Raw genomic sequence first — 17,692 nt, forward strand, 5'->3', positions numbered from 1 at the left:
AATCAAGCTTTTTACCTTGCTAACATATATCATTACTGAGTTTATTTATATGCTAAAGCATTTAAGAGAAAAATAAGCAGTCAACACCATGACTGAGCATTTCCATACGGAAACATGAATTCTGACAGCCAAGGATTCATACATAACAAACCTAAGCAACCAATCCTGTAAACTTGCAGGGTGGGATTTCCATATTGCTTTTCTTCTTCAGAATCCATTTCTAGTTCAAATGAGTATGGCTGAATTACTTCAGTAGTACTACTTGCCATTGTGTAGTGCAAGGTACTTTAACAGTGTGGGCGTAATATGTGAGCACGTGTGGAGGGGTAGAAGGAGATAGAGGCAGGGAATCATAGATTTGTATATTCTGACAGATGCACAAATGTAAAGCAAGAAGGGAGCATTTTCATTAAATCAAATTCTAAATATGTAACTTCATGTAATATGTAAAATCAATGTCCGGAGAGGGAGTTTTAAAAAACATATGCAAGTCCAATAAGGAATATTATTATTAACATCTTTTGCAATTATTTTACCTTTTTTTAATTTTTAAAATTTTTTTAGGAAATATGGGAGAGAGAGCAGAGGAGCAACGTGCAGTAAAGGTCATGACTGTCAGCTTGGAGTCATTGTTTCACATTTGCATCCATGTCGTATGCACCTAACCACTTGGCTATTAGGTCATCCACATTTTAACAACAATTATTTAAGTTATGTTACTAATGTTTTGATTCATTGAGTTCGCTACCGTTATCATAGCTAGTTAAATCCCTTGTTTCTTTTGTCTTTTTCTCTTCTGTCTCTTGTTCCCTCTTTGCTCAGCTGAGTGTCACTCTGTCTTCACTTTCTGCAACCATTGTGTTACACTAAAAGGCAAAGAGATGTATTCGCGGCTTCATGATGTGTCATACAATTCTCAAGAAGCAGCAGGCTGCTACTGGTAACTGTATATGACAGAAACACTGACATGTCACCTTTTTCCCATGGAAAGATGTCCCAATCAAACCAGTGAGAAAAGCGCACTCATTTGTATGGTGTCCCCCTGGCAACACTGGCTGTAAAAATATCATTGCGTGACCATAAGTTAGTAAGGCACGGTCACAAGATCAATAACTCGTAGTAACGACTTAATAAGGCATGTGAATGAGATAATTAAGTCGTGGCTATATAGTGGGAATGAGATATTAAATTATGGCCACAACTTTACTATTGTGCCGTAGCAACTCTCTGTAGAGATAAAGAAACCACGAGGTGGCTGTCTACTGTCTTGTTGCTATGAATACATGATTGATGTCATACATTTGTAAGATACAACCCCATCATGTGGTACGACAGCCTATAAGGAGCTTCCCTATATCCATTCTGGGAATTGCTAGAGTGTGGGGAAAATGGAATGAGGTCCAAGTTCGACTTAGTTCTGTTCAAATTATATTTACAACCATAAAAAGTAAGTAGGCCAACAAGTGTCTTCTGTTTAGAAATCTACTCCACAAACAGCTCTGTCCATGCTTCTGAAACAACAGATAAGCAATAGATTGAGGTATATCATTATAATCTATCCATCCATCCATTATCTTTACACTGCTTAATCCTCATTAGGGTCACGGGGCGGCTGGAGTCTATCCCAGCTGATTTAGGGGGACGGCAGGGGACACCATGGACAGGTCGTCAGTCTATCACAGGGCTACACAGAGAGACAAACAAGCACACTCACATTCACACCTATGGACAGTTTAATTGTTGAGTTAACAATTAACCTCAGCATGTTCTTGGACTGTGAGAAGAAGCCGGAGTACCCGGTGTGAACCCACACATGCAGAGGGAGAACAGAGAGCAGAAAGATCCCAGGCCCACGAACTGGGGATCTTCTAGCTGTGAGGTGAGAGTGCTAACCACTGAGCCACTACCCATTATAATCTATCCAAACATTAAAATAAAACGCAATTAATGGATAGCCCAGTGCTGTCAGTAAAGCACAGGTTTCATATCTAACAGCCACACGATTAAAATGTTGCCAGAATTTAGTTATCACGTTCACACTTTACAGATTTGTGGCCACAAGTTACTGATCTTGCGGTCATGCTTCACTAACTCATGGTCACAAAATAATAATTTTCCTTCCAGTGTCACTAAAGAAACGCTGCACATTTGCGTGTAGAAATGGCTTAGGTTTATTGTGATTGTACAGGAGCAGTCTGCAACAGTTGTGTCTATGGCAGCCCCCTTTGTGGACATTGCGATAAATATTGCATGCTTCAGATGTGTTTTATTGAACTGCATATGACAGCCAACCACAGAGTGTGAAACTGCAGTGCTTCTGGATGGTGCTTTTGGGTCAGAGACAGATCATGACGTCTCTGAGCAAAGAGGAATCTGGTATCAAAGAGCTGCTTTAGAGAGGCAACACAGAGGAAGAGGGTCTTATCATGTTGAAGCTTGAAATATTTATTTGATACAATAGACACTTACAGTTGCCGCAGCTCAAGTGTGACATGATTGAAAACCACAGAAAGTCATTAATGTTTCACATGTGGTTAGGAGAAAAGATGAGCAAAACTCTTTTTTTTTTCCTGTTCTCCTATTATTTAAATAGTCAACAACAACTTGGAGGTAATTAATCATTTTGCTCACTTTCCTGCCCCTATTTTTCTGTCTTGACAGTGTTGTTCACCGAACATATTGTTTCAACTGAAGGCGCTGCCTTAAATGAATTCTTATTAGCCATCTAAAAATAGCCTCCTGGTTTGAGGTCTAGGCTGCCTGTAATCTGACAAGCGCAGAGGGAGCATCATGAGTAGCCAGCTGCCAGAGCCTCGATGAAAAACATAAGGAATATGGGCATTATATTCTAACTCTCCTGTGGAATATCAGTAGTTGCTATGAAAGATTTCTTGCTGATCATTAGCACTGGTGAATCAATATGAGGAGACAGCCACTGCTTGTGTCAAGTCATACACTATACAATCACAGTTTTACGGTTGATTGTTTCATCTGTCTTTTTTCCAAAACAAATCTTTTATCAACACTAATTTGCCATTTAGTGTGGTACATTCATAACAAATTTTATGAGATCCCATTGCTGAGCATTTATGTTAGGCTACAAATATAGTTTTACTGCTTATAATGTTTTTCTGCTTTTTTAATTTCTATTCATACTATGGCTGCACTCTTTTTCCAAATCTTTCCTTCTTTGTCATTGCACTGCCAATATCCATATTAATAAATGCCCTTCATAAACTCAGTCTTTATCTACAGTGCAAGTGATCATTCTCATTACTGAGAGGGTCTTACAGGATGGGTTTTCAGTTTTTGTGCCAAGATCAGTAGCTGATTTGTCTTATCAACAATGGCAACAATCTGAAAACAAAACTCTGAAGGCAACTGCCAAAGATGGTCAAGAACAACATATAGATATCATAGTCACATCCCCATTTCCCCCTCAAGCCAGTTTAGTTTTCAGTTTATCAAACATGAACAGGTCTTTCAATGGCAGGAGAAATCAAGGTTGCCAAAATAAATGTGTGCGCTTAGTCAGAAATTCCAAGTTTTACACAAAACAGGCCAGGGTTGATATTTCAACATGTAATTTTTGCTTGCTGAATTTTGACTAAAATCAAGACAAAAAATAACTGAAATGATTGTGAATAGATCTTTGTCAAAGTGATTACATTTGTGAAATCTGCAAACGTGTGCTTATGAATTACTAAGCTAATGTAACTTAGCATCTGTGACTGGCCTGTGGGTTAAATCCTGAGGCCAAAGCCTTACTTATTATATGCCCAATCAACCCGAAACTTACCCATACAATTGTGTAAAAGGTTATGTCACAAATCCAGCATCCTTAGTGTGATAACTGCAGTGTTATATAAAATATATGTATTTATATAATATGAAATGTCCATGTGGAGTCGGAGAACAGCAGAATTACCTACATTTAATGTGACAATCAATTTTAGCAACGTGCTATTATGTATCATGTGTTCTTGAGTTATTTATTTTACAATGCAGATTTTCATTGCTCAAGGGTTGTCAGACGAGAGCACAAGTCAACTGTAAAGGTGAACGGCAGGGTACAAGTTGCAGGCTTTAATTTCCATGACTTCCACATCTGCATTCCCTTAAGATGACAGAGATTTTTTCACATATTTCAGGAAGTTAAAAATGGCCTAAATATAAAATTGCATTTGTTAAAAATCTACTATTGGTTACCTCCAGCATTCTCCAGCAGATAAATTTTAGTCCTCCTTCAGACCTCCTACATGGCTAAAAGAATGAAAAATGGCTTGGCAAAGTAAACACTGAGATGGAGCTCAACTACAGTGTCTATTTTTGCACAATTTACATATTAAAAATGTCATTTTTGTGTGAGGTATAGACTCAAAACAGAATATTTGTTTTTAGTTTAAAAAGTCTGCATTAAGCAGTAAGAAGATACAAACCAATAATAAGTTTCTAAAATTCTAATGACTAGAAACTCTGAAAATCATGTCTTTTCTACATGTTTGAATCCAATAATGTTTAGTGGCCATTTGCTTTCATTCATTGTAACTAAAAATGGCCGTGAGTTCGTGTCATAAATGCTCACTTAGGGTTAAAAAGTGTTGATGAAACGCTCAACAGATCCTTTAAGTCACAGTACTCAGAATCACGCACTATGTGATCATACACATACACAGAAGCAATTCGTGATGAGCGCAAAAGAAACAACTGCTTTGGGGACATAAGGGTCTTCAAGCCTAATCTGTCCCTCTGTTTTTCCTTCAGTCACCATGAGCGAGTTTCAGTGTCTGCAGTGCAATGACCTGGATTCCAGTCCACTGGGAAGAAGGTGGGGATGCAGGATAACAAACTGCACAAGGGACCTCAGCAAGGATTGGCTTTAACACATGCACCAATTACAGTGAGCACAGCATGCATTCTTTTCCAAACACTGCTGAGTGCGCCACACACCCCCTGAGAAAACATCTGCTTCTGTACACAGATCCCAAGTCTCCACCCACATATACACGTGTATTATTCTTGTACATATGAGAGCACATACACAGACACACACAAAATAAAAATAACAGCGTGTTCTTAAATAATAAAGCATATTTTAATTTCCTTTTTTCACATCAAAATAGAATTGTATTTTATCTCCTGTTATCCTAGTGCTCACTGACTGTGAAATTAAAAATTACTTCTAAAAGTACCAAAACAATAAATCATCCTTAATCTTTAATCATTTATTATTTCTATTTTAATGCAAATGAACAACAAACCATTTTATACAGTTTGTCATTCTATTTTTGTGTGTGTGTGTGTGTGTTTGCTGTGAGATTCACAAGCTCGGTGCAATATTCCAAACATGCATGTCTCTACCAAGACATTAAAGTCTATATGTAGCACTTGCACCATCTTTTAATTACTCCTTTGGCTCAGTTCAGTGATGACAAAAGTCTAGTGGATAACAGAGGTCTTGGTAAAATTATGCTACATCAAGCTTTATGGTGTATTAAATGATCAAATACAGAATACGATTAATCATCTTGATGGTGGCAATAACTACAAAGCATATGGCTCCATTTAAAAGATTATCCAAAGGCTTATAGATGTATGAATCAAGCCCCCAAAATTAAGCGATGTCACCTATTCTTCTCACAAGTTAACAGAGAAGGTTAGAGATAGTTAAAATACTTTTTTCCTATTTTTATGTGATAACAATGTAAATTATTTTGAGAGGCAGCCCTTTGTAGATATTGCATGCACCTGTGCTGCCCACTCAATACACCATTATCTAATTGCAACGTAAGCAGCCACTTGAACATATAGGAAGATGACATAATGACAGTGGTGCCAAAATAATAATGGCAAAGCTGTTTAATACTGTGTAGGTTCCCTTTGTGTAGCCAAAACAGCTCTGACTCGAACTTCTGGAGACCTCTGAAGGTGTTTTGTGGCATCAGGTGCGACGCTGTTAGCAGCAGATCCTTTAAGTCCTCTAGGTTGCAAAGCAGGACCTTCAGGGATCAGATATGTTTTTTCAGCACATCCCACAGATTCTCGATCAGATTGAAAGCTGTGAAATCTAGATACCAAGTCTACACATTGAACTCTTGTCCTGCTCCTCAAACCATTTCTGAACAAATTTGGCAGGGTGGCAGGGTGTATTTGCCTTCTGAAACAGGTGACTTTCATCAGGGAATATCATGAGGTGTGTGCAGTCTGCAAAAACGTTTAGGTAGGTGATCAGCCTGAGTTAGCAGCATCCACATGAATTCCAGAACCCAAGGTTTCCCAACGGATCATTGTCCAGAACCAGAACCAGGGTCCAGATCACACTGCCACTACCTGTTTCCCCACAGTGCATCCTGCAGCCATCTCATCCCAAGCTCAATGGCACACACACACCCAGCATACCGGGTGATGCTGAAGGAAATGCAATGCATCAGACCAGGCCACCATCCTCTACTGCTCCATTGTGCAATTCTGACACTGTGTACCTTTTGTAAATGCAGCGTATAGGGTTCAGCATGGACCACCCTTAAAGCTAAAGTCTGCGATTCTAGAGAAAGATTCTTGATATTTAGCTAGTTAATATATTTAGATAGTATAGTTAGAGAGCTAACTTGGACAGCAGCAGACCATACAAAGATGTTCACTGAATCTTAAAAAAAGTGCATTGGAAAATAATCACATGGTCTACCTTTACAGTTTTCAGAGATTTGTGCTACAGTAGCTCTCTTCTCAGTATCTTCTGTCAGGTCAGACCGCATGGACCAGCCTTCGCTACATGCATCAGTGAGCCTAAGCTGCCCATGACCCTGTTGCTGGTTCACTGGTTGTCCTTTAGATCAGTGTTGGTAGTGACTAACCACTGCATGTAAGGAACACCTTAGAAGACCTTCTGGAGATGCTCTGACCCAGTCATCTAGCCATCACAATTTGGACCCTGTCAAAGTCACTCAGATTCTAGAAGACCATTTTTCCTGGTTCCGACAGATCACCTTCAAGAACCGACTGTTCTCTTGCTCCCCAATACATCAAACAACCTTGACAGGCTTCATTGTAATGAGATAATCAATGTTATTCACTTCAGTTGTCAGTGGTTTTAATGTTGTGGCAATCGGTGTATTATTCCAATTCAGTCTTTGAATAAGAAATTGCTAATAAGGGAATCAAAAAGTCGGTGAAGCAATGAACCAACCACAGGCAGAAATAAATGGCTCTATTATTGAGCACAGACATTGGAGGGTCAGGTGAAAGCACTGTGCAATCTCCCTGTAGAGGAAAAAAAAGGCAAGACTGAAGTAAAAGCTAATTTGTATTATTATATTCAGGAATATGTGCAGAAAGACGGTCATTTATTTCCAAACATGCCTTGAATTGCACCAATGGCCATCTAAATTGCATTTACTTATTACATTATCATTTTGTTTACACAGGTGATGCTACTTATTAAAAGAAAAAGGAAAGTTTAGTTTTCTCAGTTTAATCTGGTTATGTATTTCTATATATTCACTATCTTCAAGATCAATGGATCAAGACAAAGAGACACAAGGAAGCAAGAAAAGCATTACCTGATAAGAACTTAATGAGTTATTTCAAAAGCAGAAATTTATACTAGTGCTTCTAATAAATTTGTGCCTGCATTATTACAGATAAATCAAGAGAAAAGAAAACATTTTGAGGGATAGGCATAAAATCTACAAATGTTGCCTCCTTCACTTGGTTCACTTTGATTTCAATTTCCACACCTATTTGTTTATTCATTTGTTGATTCTCATTTGCAGTTTTAAAATTAAAAAAATGTGTTATGATGTTACGCTGCAAAGGATTCTGATAATTATCTGCCAATTTAAACAGGTTAAACACTAGCAATGTCCTATTAAACAATGTGTGAACACATAAAAAATCTACCTTCCGTCTGATGCAGATCTGGTTTCTCATACAAGACGACACACCTGTATTTTTCACCGATATGGTTGGTAATTCAGGTCTTGAATATTGAAGACTGATTCACGAAGAGCCTCAGGTGCCCCAGCCAGGGATACTGATAATCTGTCCTTCACAACTCCCTGGAAGATATATTAGATGTCCTCCGTTTCAGTTAGTTAAAGCAGGAATAATATGTGTGCTCCATCTGCACACTCTAATTTGAGTGATGTGCTGCGCGTTTCCCAATCACAACTCACAAGACATGCGCCTCAATTAAAACTTACAACTCTGCAACAAGTTCTGGTAGAATGAGACCATGTGATTTTCTGCACATGAAACTGTTGGATTATTCCACGCAGTTTATACTCTGAAATCACTCTCACTCAGATTATATAAGGATCAGTGCACACTGATCTCCCTGAAACATCTATTTTTTTCCCCCTGAAACAAGATTCAAGACACCATTTTCTCTGGATAATCAAAATCATGTTTTATGTTGTGCAAATGAGATTGTTCGAGGCTTTCAGTTTATGAAATCATGTATTAAGCCTTGCTAATGCCTTCATGAGACTGGAGTTATTCTTTTAAAGCAGTTCAACTCTGGTAACCATGAATGTGGTCAAAATATGACCAGCAGAATACCACATCACTGTAGGTAACAAAAATACAGATATTTTTACCACGACTTGCTATGGCTCTAGCCAAAGTCTACAGATATCATTGTGTTGTGTGAATCAATGCCAATAAAAAATAAATAAAATTTTTTCAATGTTGCCTAAAACATAAATCCAACATAAAAAGGGAAATCATCCTTTTGTGGAACATATTTGGGGTGTTGCTCATTTATATTTCACGTATTGCAGTATGTGTGCTTTGGGGCTTTGTACATCCCACAAAACAACAGCCATCTCCTAAGAGATTGGCCATGATTGAAGCCCACAGTGGTGCAGTAGGATTGCAAACCATTGCAATACTCATGTAAATTTGACAGCATTCATATTTTCTGCTGTGGAATAAAAAATAACTTGCATACTTGTTACTAAATAAATAGCTACTTGTCTTAGTGAAATCTTTTGATTGTCACTCACTGCCAACTATGTGCCATCTCATCTCATAAAACCATGAATGATGTGTGTGGGCAAACAGAGGATAGTGGAAATGGTTAAGATGGAATTCCAGCCTGCTTCTCAAACAAATTTAACTAGACAAAAGTTACACATTGCAACTCTATTTCTGTGAAAACATACTTCAATGCTTCCCTGCACAGAGTAGGGCATTGATGGCCAACCAAAACGAGCAGCCATTTCTTGCCAACCAAAACTATGTAAGACTGTCAAAACCCACCTCAGCACCCATGACTCAACAGTGACTATGTAGGTCAGCACCCTCTGACAGGCTCTATGTGCTTGGAGGGCATAGCTGCATATTGCAGAGGTAGCTCATGCACAGAGGCACAGAGAAGCAGATATGAACACATCCCTTAACCATTAAAGGCTAAATACAGTCAGGACAGGTACAGAGAGAAGTCATGACCATCTAAGGACTAAGCAACTGATACAGATGATGCACAAGAGGAGAATGCAGCTAAAACACACAGCTCACTTTATTTCACTTGACTGCAGTGAGAAGTGTAGAGTTGGAGTCTAGGAACTGTCCAAAATAGAAATCCATCATAACAATACAGTTTTAAAAGGCCACTTTCAACACAAAATCACGTGATTAAATTTAAAATGCCAAAACACACAAACTTACATTCCAGAGGATCAGTAAGTGAGGTGTAGTTGTTCAGAGACACGACTAACAGACTTCAGTACTTGTCGCAGCTCCTATGTATTCGCAGGATCATAAATGTAAGAGAAATTATTTTGCATGAGAAAGAGCCACAATACACTGGCCATAAGGCAGGAGTCCCTAACTACTGCCTTGTGGGGCTGCGCTTATCATCAGCAGCAATTTTTGTGTCGCAAATATTCCCACAACAGCCTTTGATGTAATTACTTTCCAAACAGCTCCCCTCTAGCCAATATCCTGTTCTAAATTCATGGCTTGGTTTCACTGCAACGTCTCTAGAACACACGCATGTTTTTCATTTGTTGGCCTGTAGAGAACAAAGACGCTGTAGTTCCTCTGACACCAGAGACCAGACCGAGCTATAGTCAATACTACTATATGACAGAGAGTAAACAGGTGCAATGCAGACTCCTGAAGGTGCACTAGAAAAACAACTATTGATAAATAAAGGAAATGTTGTTATGGCCAATTTTCAAACTTACTGAGGAAGCAATGTGAGGTGGAGAAAGGATGTAGCTCCTCTGAGAAGTGGGAGCAAACCAACCAGCCTGCAGTGTGCTTCATTACCAGAATACAAAGCAAACAGAGGACAGACCTACAGCTACAATCTACCACCTCCTCTTCCTTCCAGATTCAGTGCTGGAACAAGTCTTAATTCTAGTTACTTTTTAAACTTTTTTTTTTTGCATTACATGCCATAAGAACAGTCAGTTAATGCAGAATTTATATATTGTCATAATTTGTTAATCTCATAGTGAGAGCCAAAGCTTTTTTCCTCTAAAAATCTTTACTTTAATTTAAGCATGTGAACTGTATGAACACCAACTGCAACACTAAGCACAGCAGGCGAACAAAGCAGAACTTAAAAGGTTAAGTTCGGTGGTGGATCATTGAGCTAAGAAAATACATCAATATGTGACATGCTAAATAAGCCACATACTTTCTAATGATGAACCCTAGAGTCTGAATGACATAGAAAGACTACGAGTCTATAGTCATACAAGTAGCTCTGTCAGGCTGTTCTAATGCATTTTTTGCTGAAGGCCAACAGCTCCACCTTACTTTGGCAAGTTAGCATTTCCTAATCAGCACTGAACAGGAACTAAAGCCAAGGATGGCGTCAATATTTTTGCAGGTCATGATACAAAATGCTGAACAAATTAAATAGCCGACCTTATGCTGGATGAAAGCTCCATGGTCACAGTTTATCATAACTCATCCTTTGGAAAGAAGAATTCATCTCACTTCAGGACAGTGCTACTAACGTCAACCTCAATGTGGCACTGGACACAAAGACAACAACATTAAGAGGATTCAATATAAAAGGAATTTAAAATTCATGAACAAATTGTGATGCCAATTTATCTCGTAGATTCTGCACAGAATATGGGAAAAACATGAAACAAGTCAGGAACTCACCAAGGTTAATAGGATAAATTTCGTGGGCTAAGGTGGTACTGTGTGATAGGGGTCTCGTCTGTACGAACTTACATTTAAGTAGGTGTTAGGATATTTCTGTTTGAACAGTTGAGGCCCATATACTTTCCTTACAGCAGAGCCTAGCATAGTCACAAATTAAACAAAAATATGTATAATTCAAATATATCTTATTCAAAGACTACAGCTAATGTGGTAACACCTCAGTGAACACAAAAGTTGAATCTGACTAACCCTTTCCAATGAGCCATCACTCTGTTCTTTCATTCCTTGCTGTTATAAAGTGCCAAGATATTATAGTGCCTTATATTTTTCCTGAGAAGCTTTTCTACACACTTTTTGTGGAGTCCCAATCTTTTGTTTGCTGTCACTATAAAATACAGGTTAATTAAATGTTCTCTTTGCCACCATAACAAACTACCTTACTTTCAATATACCTGTGAAAATCTGCAACTCTTTTGAGAGGCGGAGAATTTGGGACAAGTAAACTGAACTTCCAGGCCTTTGTGCCAGTTTGATAAATAACACACAAGTCGAGGCGTAGAATATGTGGATCAAACTCTTTAGGAAATTGAGCTAAAAGAGGTTTCAAAAGAACTAAATAATGTCCTTTTCATTACAACAAAACTCTGGAAAGAGAGCTACCTTAACTGAAAAATGTGTGAAGGTATTGGCACAGCTCAACAGGCACACAACAAAGCACATGATCACCTGTCAGATAGTGTCATGCAAAAAAAATTAAGATTAATTTGACATATTTTCATTTAGCAAAATGACCGAGACTGATATAAAAAAAAAATCTCTTAAATCCCTGGTTCTTCTTGAAGTCACTGCCCCACCATTTTTCTCTGTGTTTCAAGGAATAAAAAGACTAATAAATAGTGAAATGTGCCTTCTTTTATCATGCACTGCTTAAATCAAAAACAAATAAGTCTCAGTCTACAGTGAAATATTCTGCTCTGGGAGCCTTTCAACACATTTTAGGACAATTGCAACTTTATTGGTGACAAAGTGTTCTGCCTGTCCATCAACCTTGAAAGTGCACAGTCTAATTCCTCTTCTAAGCTCCGATCAGCCACACATAATTTTCCCTAATAGAACACATTATTACACTGAAGTGACCAGAGTTTGTCTTGTAAAAGACTGTAAGGTCCCGCTGCAAGTCTGCTAGTCTGAAAAAAAAAAAAAACACCCCACAAACTAAGGGTTACGAAATTAAAGTGACCATATTTGTCAATGCTTTCACTGATGCATTACCATTTTCATAATGACTTAATGAAATCTGCTTCAAAGGACCCGTACATATTTTGGGTGGGGTGAAAAGGGGGAATGCATTTCTGCTCATGTAACTTGACAAATTGTGCTTCAAGGTTTCTATTTATATCTTTTTCATCTCACAGGGAGGGTAGAATCTTCCCAATTCCCTTGCCGTTTGCCAGAGGCTTAGTGTGACATATTGCTAATCTGGTTATTATGCAATTTATCAGCCGTCTCTCTTTTACAGCCATGCATAGATATTATGCAGGTTTCTTATGAGCCTAACTGCAATAACACTGCAAGGAGCTAATGAGCAACCGCTACTACTATGGTGATACATCTCAAGTCACTTCAGGGTACTCTTGTTGCAACAACTTGTTAGTCTAAGTCACTCCATTAAACTAACTAAATTATTTTTTGCTAATGATATAGGGAGCCTCTCAGGCTGGAGCCAATGGGTTGTGACCAAAACAAGAGGAGAAGAACTCATCAGAGTCCTTTGTTTGACAGCAGATACTTCAGGAAAGAGAAGTTACAGATCTTGCTGCAGACCAAAAGCCTCACGTAACTGCTACCCTAAATGGGTGCAAGGGAAGCAGGCGTCTCAGCAAGGATTCATTATTGCCTCTGGCATCTCTCAACATATGAGCTACGACCACAGACACCAGAGGAAGCTGTTTTTGCAATGTGAGCGCAACTTGATACGGATGACAGATTGAGAGTGGCCTGGAGCAAACATCTTCCTGAGCCTAAGATGGTCATCCTTTTCTGGAGTGGCTGAGTTCTTGCACCATCAGCTAATTACGGGTGGCTCGTCATTAAAGGCACGTAAATCAGACCTTAATGTGACTCAACAGTCTTGGTGTGACACTGGGCGGGAAAAATGTGATCCTCTGATTTAATGGGCCCTGAACTGAAAGGGATATAAGTCTTGATAATGATAGTCAAGTACAGTGTATTGATCACTGCTCCCTCTGGTGTCTATGTGGGTTAAAGCAGCCAGGACGAAAATTGAACTGGGATTTCTCGACTGTGTACAGCAAGCTTAGGCAGAGGCCAAGTGGTCAAAATAACTCGACTAATGTGTTTGTACAGGACCACACTGGTTCACTATGTCATTTCTACAAGATGCTCAGTTATATGTCCATCTGGCCACAATTGCAGCAAAAAAGACAATTCTGTATGGCTTTTGGTAATTGTTCATCTTACATAAAAGTGTCCTCTTTCCAGGGGGAAAAAACTAACTTTGGCTGACTTGCAGATGACAACTGTCCCAGAAACATATGTACACAAAGGAGAGAATTCTTTGTAAGTAGGTCTATAAATTGCAACTCTTTTAATTGTCAAAAGGATTAACATTTGCACACAGTGGACGCCAAATACTGAATTACTGCTAGACTCTTCAATGTGCAGTCCAACTCTGCTCTATACACAATTCCCTTTCCTGTCACCACTTCTTCGTGAGAGTGCTAAATGCTGGCAGAGGCTGCTCTGGGAAATTGTTAAGACAGTTAGAGCTTTCTCTAATTACAAGACAACAGTGGCAAAAGTTTGACAGTCAGTGGTTTGGCATTTTGCATCCCCATCATTATTGCAATGAAACATTAACTATTTATCATATACGAGCTGGAGGGGAATCATTTTGCCCAGTGTCATTAAGATTTTGGTTAATTATCATGGCCCATTGGGTCCAGCATCTCCTGCAATGTGCTACTACTCTCTGTCCATTATCCACTATGTAATTATCAACACACGCTGTCTCACCACATCACAGCATTTTCTCTTGGAAACATGTTCAGAAACACCTCAAGTCGCTGAATTGTCAAATGCTTTTGATGGAAAGTTTCTGTTCATCTGCCCGGTCTTGAAATCAAAAGGCATTTATGGAGGCATTTGGGAGTGCTATCTGCAAATACCTGTTCACAGTGTTTACAAATCTGCTTTTCGACTGCATTTTTCACCACACAGGACTTTAAATTAAAAGTACAATGGCAATGTCTCATCTTGGTGTAATGACTGGCAATATTGGGTCTGTCACGCTGAAAACAGTATCTTTCAAAAATGTGTTTTTCTACCATCCATCATGAGCCTACATGATTCACAAATTACAACAAATATGTTGCTTCTATTTCAAAATAAACACAATAGTGGCAGTTAATCAATCACTTTCTCAAAGACAATACCAACTGAAAGATGCAAGAAAAACAGCGTACCTGACAAGACTGGAGCATACCTTGGATAGTTCCTCAAGAAAAGGTTCCCACTTCCAGTCAGTCATTTCCTGTGTACAACATAGGGAGCAGAAAATAATGTGAAGTCTGTGCAAAGAATATTGATTTTATCTGGAAAGCTCTGGGTACCATACCACAAATGATAAATATATGTCAAAGCCATTTTTCAAGTAAAAGACTAAATAGTTTTAGCACTTTAGTAGACTAATTTATTTAACAAGCAGAATACATATTTATGTAATTTTTATCTTTAAACTGAATAAAATAGATAACATATCTGCTCTTCTAATAAAAGCAGAACATAAAATGTACATCTTTTTTTTTTGGCTGATAATTTTTACACACAGCTATACTGCCCAGTTTCTATACGTTGACAGGTGCTTTTATCCAGCTCAAATGGTCATAATGCACACATACAGAGAACAGAATATGTCTGTGGTGTGACAGACATAAAACTATCTGGGACCAAGTAAATGTTTGTAGTTTATAGCATGATCAGACCTGACATTTAGGACGACTATAGGCAATATCACAGAGGCACGCCTAAGATCTTAGTCAAATAATTAACATGATATCTGGATGGGTTTTATATTTTCAAAAAAGAAATCATCTCATTTTCAATTATCATAGACACCTTTAAACTATAGCCCTCGTGAATGAAGTCAAATCACTTCAATGCAATACTAACACTATAGCCACTATGTCGAGGGTGCAAATACTTTTTGGCAGGTGTAAGACTGCACTGTATGAGTTGATCTGCTCCCTTAAAGCTATTTCAGCTGGTCGAAAAAACTGGACTGTCTGTAATGTAGGGCACAGAGCAGTGGTTTTTGGCAGAACACCAACAGTGAAAGTGAGAGCCGGTGCCTATTATCGGACAGCATAGCCAGGTAAAGCTCCTCAGTTAAACACACCAACACTCACCATCGTCAAAAGGATTTGCGTGGGAAATTTGAAGACCCCGTCCCTCTTCAGTTTCAGATAGTTTTCCCAAACGGAAGCAGCAAACCAGCGGGATAATATAATACCGGTTTTTCCAGTTGTTTTCGCTACTTCGCAGGTGTCATGTTTGGCAGCTAGCTTATTAGCAAAATCTAAGTTGCTTACCTTGCAACAAAAAACAAGTAGCTACCGATATTTTAGCAAAACCAACCTACTAAACTTACTTAGAACTTTACTAAATTTACCTTTACTTTAAGAAATCTTCACTGCCCAGCTTAAAAAACGACGTTCCGGGTATAGGTAGCTACAGTTGTACAAACTCGGTACATTAGCCATTAGCTAACCTGTGCATCCTTTTTATTTGGCCAAAAGTTGAAAGGACACTGCGCGCTGATTGGTCACTGCAGCTCTCCCTCTGATTGGCCAGTTTGTGTGAATCGATTTTAGCAGTCTCATTGCAAAAGAGTGCAACATGGTGCAAATAAAAATCTAATAAATTACATGTAATAGGCCGTTAAGGCATCACAGTGCCATTGTGTGCAGATATGCAATGTTTTATTTTTCCTCACCACCTATTACTAGTGCAAAAAATAACTTTTTCTGCAAGTGCACAGGATCTGTATTTGATAAAGCCTTCAAAATGTGCACATTTCTGTGTACAGTTCACAAATTACAATTACTTTCTCAAAATATACTTACACTTAGGAATATTTGAAGATAAGTATGCATACTAAATACAGTTTGCAAAATATTCATTCCACAGTTTACTGCCTTTAAATCCATAGCATTGTATATGTTCAAACCATCCATACATTATTTATACACTCTTAATCCTCATTAGGGTCCTGGGGGGCTCGAGTTTATCCCAGCTGACTTAGGGCAAAGGCAGGGGACACTCTGGACAGGCCATCAGTCTATTGCAGGGCTACACAGGGAGCACAAACAATCACACTCACATTCACACCTACGGACAGTTTATATTAACAATTAACCTCAGCATGTTTTTGGACTGTGGGAGGAAGCCAGAGTACCTGGAGAAAAACCACAGATGCACATGGAGAACACGCAAACTCCACACAGAAAGGTCCCAGGCCCAGGCCTGGACGCAAATCGGGGATCTTCTAGCTGCAATGCGACGGTGCTTACCACCGAGTCATGTTCAAACCACTGTACAGAAAATATTAGATTGAGGCAATGTGAAAATACTCTGGGTCCTAAAGCTATAAAATATCTAAAGTACACTGAGAGCATGTCCCAGTGCCCTCAAATAGTCTTGTCCTGAATCGGTTTGGTAAAATTAAGCATTTTGTTGAGTTTCCCAACCTCATTTATTGAAACAAAAGCGGATGAGGCAGATCAGCTCAAAAAGGCAAATCAAATCCATATGGGGTTGCATTTATTTTATGGTGTGCCATGTCCACAAACCACTATTGCTGTGTGCCTATTTTCTGTTGCCTTGCTTCGTGATCTTCAACATGATGTTCAAAATGAAATGCAATCAAGATTATCTAAACACAGACAAGGAAGACTCGATACACTTGAGTGGTTTATTGTGTAGTTGGCAGCAGAATTCATCTCAAACATATGGAACACAAGCAGCATCAAAACTTGATGTCATCGTGTAGAAGAATCCTGGGACATTCATTTAATGTCAGAATGCTCATTAAAAAAACATCACTGACTTAATCCTTGAATGTGGCTACAAACACAACATTTCTGTGAAACTTTAAATAAATAAGACAATTTGTTTTTCAAGATCTGTCAGTGGGAAAGGATTCATGAACATATTTGTACATCACAGAGCTACAGGCTGTCATATGGCTGAGAAACACTTCTTTCAGGCCCCTATTGTGTCCAGTGATGACAAACAGGAGGAAGAAGGACTGAGCGCAGCAGTGCTGTGCTTTGCGTCATGCCTCATCTCCTGCTGAGAAGCAACTGCAAGTGTGTGCGTGCTGAGTTTACACGTAATACATTGCCTTTCATGTGAATTAACTGCCAGGTGTTAATTACTTGTTTTGTTCATGAGCTCCTGCATAGCTTCTCGCTTTCCGTGACACCTGACAGGGGATCGAGCCCGATCAGATGTCAGCAATCCTTCTCCATCTTTTCACAAT

The 17,692-nt window shown here is 38.8% G+C and overlaps 1 long non-coding RNA gene across 2 annotated transcripts in view; it reads right to left on the minus strand.

Annotated features, from left to right (window-relative positions):
- LOC111571665 (uncharacterized) overlaps positions 1 to 15,899 on the minus strand; it is a 42,354-nt gene extending 26,455 nt beyond the window's left edge. For both annotated transcript variants that reach the window (XR_008602791.1, XR_002746401.3), the window contains exons 1-2: positions 15,558 to 15,899; positions 14,616 to 14,683 (exon numbers count right to left, since the gene is read on the minus strand). This is a non-coding gene — a long non-coding RNA (uncharacterized LOC111571665). The remainder of the gene's footprint in view (positions 1 to 14,615; positions 14,684 to 15,557) is intronic.
- Between the last annotated feature and the right edge of the window lie 1,793 nt (positions 15,900 to 17,692).

This window comes from Amphiprion ocellaris, chromosome 1 (assembly GCF_022539595.1).
Source record: "Amphiprion ocellaris isolate individual 3 ecotype Okinawa chromosome 1, ASM2253959v1, whole genome shotgun sequence".
NCBI lineage: Eukaryota > Metazoa > Chordata > Actinopteri > Pomacentridae > Amphiprion > Amphiprion ocellaris.